This window comes from Lathyrus oleraceus, chromosome 3 (assembly GCF_024323335.1).
Source record: "Lathyrus oleraceus cultivar Zhongwan6 chromosome 3, CAAS_Psat_ZW6_1.0, whole genome shotgun sequence".
Taxonomy (NCBI): Eukaryota; Viridiplantae; Streptophyta; class Magnoliopsida; order Fabales; family Fabaceae; genus Lathyrus; species Lathyrus oleraceus.
The window spans coordinates 456,160,441-456,167,008 of NC_066581.1; positions in this window are offsets into that span (position 1 = coordinate 456,160,441).

A 6,568-nucleotide genomic window follows, 5' to 3' on the forward strand; every position below is an offset into this window, starting at 1 on the left:
TTGACTTCTGTTATGATCTTCTTCGTTTAATTTATCTTTTCAAGCAATTATGCATTTTGCTTCTTGGATTTTTATCCAATTGTTCTATATTAAAATGTTAAGTTATCAAGTACAAATACATTTTCTCAAACGCTTTTGCACAATATGTTCTTACGATTTTTTCAAGTTTAATCATTTAAGTGAACTAAAACTTGTGATTTAATTTACTAAAAACAACATTAAAGAGGTTTTAAATGAAAAAGAGATTACCAAGTTAAATTAAGTGGCTATTAATAAAAGAAATTTATCAAGTATAATAAGTTTAAAGGATATTTAAGTAGTTTTTCTAATTATTAATGGATACAGATACTCACGGGTACAGGTATCATCAAATTTGTCTTGGTGCCCATAAAAAAACGGATAATTATATATCCGTTTATTTTACCCGTGGATACCCATTAAGTTAACCAACTCGTGCCATGACACGTTTTACCTGTGGGTACCCACAGGTATAGATTTTTTTTGGCATCCTTATTAACAACTTCTCTAAGATCATAAAAAAAATTAGATTTTGTATTTTTAACCGGTCACTCACTTAATAGTATTTAATTTTATCATATTTAATTATTTATTAGATAATATATATATTTGATTGCTTTTAAAGCATTTTAAACTAGGGTATTTCTACTTAACTATTTATGATGAATAAATAAGAATTCATCTTATAAATATTTTTTTTATTTGAAAATTGTTCAACCCAACCTTAAATTTATTAAGAATCTAAATCTCTACACATTTGACAAGACTGTTACCGATGATTAAGGATGTACATGTATATAAGTCGATTTGATCTTTTTTAATAAGGGTTCACATTTTTCATTGTTGTTCTCTATATAATTCTAATATCCAAGTTACAGAAACAAAAGAATTTGTGAAAAATGTATGAATCTAAGTACAAATATATTTTCTCAAACGCTTTTGCACAATATGTTCTTACGGTTTTTTCGAGTTTAATCATTTAAGAAAACTAAAACTTGTGATTTGATTTACTAAAAACAACATTAAAGAGGTTTTAAATGAAAAAGAGATTACCAAGTTAAATTAAGTGGCTATTGTTGGTGCAAAGGTAGAATGAATTATGAACGAAATATTCTATTAAGAGAATGACGGCTACAAAACATGATAAAAGTTACAATGATCCCCACCCTATTTATAAGCTAAAACTAGGGTTACTAGAATAGAATAAAATACTAAAATACCCTCTAACAAACTTAGGGGCTAAGAAAATAGTACAACTAATAAATATGAATTACTTCTAATACCATCCCTTAATTCATATTCCATCAAAACTTGTAACACCAATTCCATCCCTTAATCTGAGAAATTGATCAGTCTTGATAGCTTTCGTCAGAACATCTGCCAGCTGTTTCTGAGTGCTGCAGTGTACAACTTCTAACACTCCCCTCTGAACTTGATGTCTCAAAAAACGATACTTGGTCTCAATGTGCTTGCTTCTCCCATGCAACACTGGGTTTCTGGCAAGATTGATTGCAGACTTGTTGTCAATCATCAGCTTCAGAGGTTTGTTTACTTTAATCTTCAGATCCTGCAATAGATTCAGAATCCACACAGGTTGGCATGCAGTAACAGCACCTGCAATGTATTCAGCTTCACAAGTTGACAACGCCGCAACAGGTTGCTTCTTGGAACACCAAGAAATGGGACCTCCCAGAAATTTGAATAAGTACCCAGATGTACTTCTTCTGTCAACTCTGTCTCCACACCAATCAGAATCTGAATAACTCAGAAGTTCTGACTAATCCTTTCTTCCAGAAGGAAATAATACTCCATACTTCAGAGTTCCCTTGATATACCTCAGAATCCTGACAGCAGCTTGGTAATGGGACCACTTAGGTTTACTCATGAACCTACTAACCATCCCAACTGAATAGCAAATATCAGGTCTGGTATTGCACAAATACCTCAGAGAACCAACCAACTGTTTGAAGGTTGTAGCGTCCACATCCTTTCCATCAGAGTCAGAATCCAGTTTCTGATTTGTATCAGAAGGTGTGACAGCAATCTTACAATTCTTCAGATTAAATCTCTTCAGAAGTTCTAATTCATACTTGAGCTGATGCAAAATAATACCTTTCTCAGAGTATCTGAACTCCATCCCTAGAAAGTATGTCATTTTGCCTAGATCAGTCATTTCGAATTCATTCATCAGAACTTTCTTGAACTTGGCTATCTCCTGTTCAGAACTTCCAGTCAGCAGTATATCATCAACATATAAACATACCAGAGTCATATTTCCTTCAGAAGTATGCTGAACATAGACACCGTACTCCATCTCACATTTCTGAAAGCCTTGTTTCTTGAAAAATGAATCAATCTTCTGATTCCAAGCTCTGGGCGCTTGTTTCAATCCATATAGAGCTTTGTATAATTTGTACATCATCCCTTCCTGATTCTTTTTCACAAATCCAGGAGGTTGTGACACGTAAACTTCTTCTTCTAATGGACCGTTCAGAAATGCAGATTTTACATCTAAATGCATCAGAGGCCAATTCCTGTTAGCAGCTATAACAATCACCATTCTGATTGTTTCATGTCTTGCTACAGGTGCAAACACTTCAGAGTAATCCAGCCCAGGTTTCTGTAGAAATCCTCTGGCTACCAACCTTGCTTTATGTTTGCCAATTGAACCATCTGGCTTTAACTTCTGCTTGAAAACCCATCTGACGCTGATGACTTTCTTGTCTTTTGGAAGTTCTGTCAGCTTCCAAGTCTTGTTTCTCTCTATAGCATCAAGTTCTTCTTTCATGGCCTTCAACCAGAGCTTCTACTTAAGAGCCTCTTCTGTACTTATGGGTTCAGAGTCTACTAACATGGCACACTGAATAACTTCTCCTTCAGAGTCTACTTTAGTGTCTTGCAGCATGTCAAATTCTGCATATCTTCTGGGGATGTTTCTGATTCTTTGTGGTCTCTGAACTTGTTCAGAGTCTTGAGCTTCAGAGTTTCTAGCTTCAGATGGTTGACTTCCTCCAGAGCTTTGACCATCTTCAGGGGCTGGCATATTTCCAGAGTCTGAATTGCCACCAGAATCTGGATTACCATCAGAGTCTGGGTCATCAGAGTCTGGATCATCAGAGTCACCTTCATCTTCTGAGTCTTCTACAGAGTCAGAATCACTATCAGAATCAGAATCAACGTCAGAGTTTACTCCAACTTCAGAAATTCTTAACTCTGACCTTTCTTCAGAAGTTCTAACATCAGAATCAGATTGAGACTTATCCCAATTCCAAAATTCTGATTCCTTCACAATCACATCTCTGCTGAATTCAATTTTGTTGGTTTCTGGACAATAGAGCTTGTATGCACCTGTACTGTGGTACCCTATCAGAATCATCACTTTGCTTCTATCATTCAGCTTCTGTCTTCTGGCTTCTGGAACATGTTTATAGCAAACAGAACCAAACACCTTCAGATGACTAACACTTTGCTTATCTCCAGTCCACTTCTGTATTGGAACTATTTCCTTCAACTTCTTCGTAGGACATCGGTTGAGTACATACGTTGCAGTGGCAACAGCTTCTCCCCAGAGCTTCTGAGGAAGTTTCTTCTCCTTTAGCATGCTTCTCACCATATCAAGCAAAATGCGGTTTCTTCTTTCAGCAAGACCATTGTGTTGAGGAGTATAAGGAGCAGTGACCTCATGCTCAATTCCATTCTCCTCACAGAACTTCTGGAACTCTTTGGAGTTATACTCACCTCCACCGTCAGTTCTAAGAATCTTCAACTTCTGACCACTCTGATTTTCAGCCTTCATTCTGAACTTCTTGAATTCATAAAACACCTCGTGTTTAAACTTAATAAGGGATACCCATGTCATTCTTGTGAATTCATCAACAAATAACACAAAGTATTTATTCCCTCCAATCGATGCTACTGGAAATGGACCACACACATCAGAATGTACAACTCCCAAGGCATGTTTTGCTCTTGGAGCAGTTTCTGACGCAAATGGCAATCGTGGTTGTTTTCCTTCCATGCAAACTTTGCATGACTTTTCAGGCTTCTTAATTGCAGGAATTCCATGTACCAACTTCTTTGAATTCAGATGTTTTAAGCTTCTGAAATTCAAATGACCAAATCTTATGTGCCACAACTCACTCTCCTTCTCAGCACTTGTTGCACTAAGACATTCTGAGTCTGCAGTTCTGACATTCACCTTGAATGTTCTATTCCTTCCCTGTTCTGACTCCATAATCAATTTCTGATTGCAGTCATACAGATTCAGAAGATTGTCCTTCATGGTAACTGAAAAACCTTTCTCAATTAATTGTCCCACACTCATCAGATTGCTTCTGATGCCAGGTACATACCACACGTTCTGAATCAATGTTGTTTTCCCATTGTTCAGAATCACTCTGACATTTCCCATACCTTCTGCATTAAGATATTTATCATCAGCACATCTGATCTTTGTCCTTTTTTCAGAGTCAAAGTCAACCAGCCATTTCTTGTTTCCAGTAAGATGATTTGAACAGCCAGTGTCCATATACCACCAGTCTATCATATCCATATCATCAGATTCAGAGGCCATCAATAGCACAGATTCGTCATCAGAACTTCTGGCTATATTTGCTTCTTCTGATTTTCTCTCCTTGTTTGACCAACAATCTCTAGCAAAGTGACCAAACTTCTTACAACAGTAACATTGGATCTTCTTCTTGTCATACTTCTCTTTTCCCTTCTTAGCATTCTTTTGTCTATCAGAGGTTGAGCTTTCTGACTTCTGACCACCATCAGATCTTCTCCTGGCTTCTGACTGCTTCTGATACCTCCTATCAGAAGTTGCTTTCAGAGCATGCTGCTCTACTTCCCTTTCAGAAGTTCTCTCAGTCAAACGCAACTCTTGCGCTTCTAGACTGCTCTGCAGCTCTTCAATTCTCATGGTGCTAAGATCTTTGGAATGTTATATTGCTACCACAATGTAATCAAATTGAGAGGTAAGGGATCTCAATACCTTCTCCATGATTGTTTCTTCAGAAAGAGTTTCTCCACACGCTTTCATCTCATTAGTGATCAGAATCACTCTGGAGATGTATTCAGAAACTTTCTCATTATTCTTCATGTTGAGATTCTCATATTGCTTTCTCAAGGACTGAAGCTTCACCTTCTTCACTGATGCGTCACCACCATAACATCTAACCAGTGTGTCCCACGCAACCTTTGCTGTCGTTGAATCTGCAATCTTCTCAAACACATTTACATCAACACATTGATGAATGAAGAACAATGCTTTCTGATCCTTCTTCCATACATCCTTCTGCGCGTTTTTCTGTTCATCCGTCGCATCTGCTGCTACCGGAACATAACCATCAGTGACAAGATCTAGAACATCTTAAGCACCGAACAATACACGCATTTGGATCATCCAACGATTCCAATTTTTACCGTCAAATACTGGAAGTTTGGTGTTCATGTTGCCGTTTCCGTTCATCTTTCTACCTTGCACAATACACTCAGATTTCTCACAGTGTTTCCCAACCCACAGAATTAAAATTCTAATCAGATTTTGTTCAAGATTCAACACGAATCTAAGAATCAAAATCAAACACACAAGACCTCACGTTCACTCGTGTTTCCCGTGTTTCCCAATGAATCCGAACCAGGCTTTGATACCAATTGTTGGTGCAAAGGTAGAATGAATGATGAACGAAATATTCTATTAAGAGAATGACGGCTACAAAACATGATAAAAGTTACAATGATTCCCACCCTATTTATAAGCTAAAACTAGGGTTACTAGAATAGGATAAAATACTAAAATACCCTCTAACAAACTTAGGGGCTAAGAAAATAGTACAACTAATAAATATGAATTACTTCTAATAGCTATTAATGAAAGAAATTTATCAGGTATAATAAGTTTAAAGGATATTTAAGTAATTTTTCTAATTATTAACGGATACAGATACTCACGGGTACGGGTATCATCAAATCTGTATTCGTGCCCATAAAGAAATGGGTAATTATATATCCGTTTATTTTACCCGTGGATACCCATTAAGTTAACCAACTCGTGCCATGACCTGTGGGTACCCACGGGTACGGATTTTTTTTGCCATCCCCAGTAACAACATCTCTAAGATCATAAAAAAATTATATTTTGTATTTTTAACCGGTCACTCACTTAGTAGTATTTAATTTTACCATATTTAATTATTTATTAGATAATATATATATTTGGTTGTTTGTAAAGCATTTTAAACTAGGGTATTTGTACTCAACTATTTATGATGGATAAATTAGAATTCACCTTATAAATATCTTTTTTATTTGAAAATTGTTCAGCCCAACCTTAAATTTATTATGAATCTAAATCTCTACAGATTTGACAAGACTGTTCCCGATGATAAAGGATGTACATGTATATAAGTCGATTTGATCTTTTTTAACAAGGGTTCACATTTTTTCATTGTTGTTCTCTATATAATTCAAATATCGAAGTTACAGAAATAAAAGAATTTGTGAAAAATGTAAGATTTTGCGTCTCACTTTACTCTAAGCATTTTTA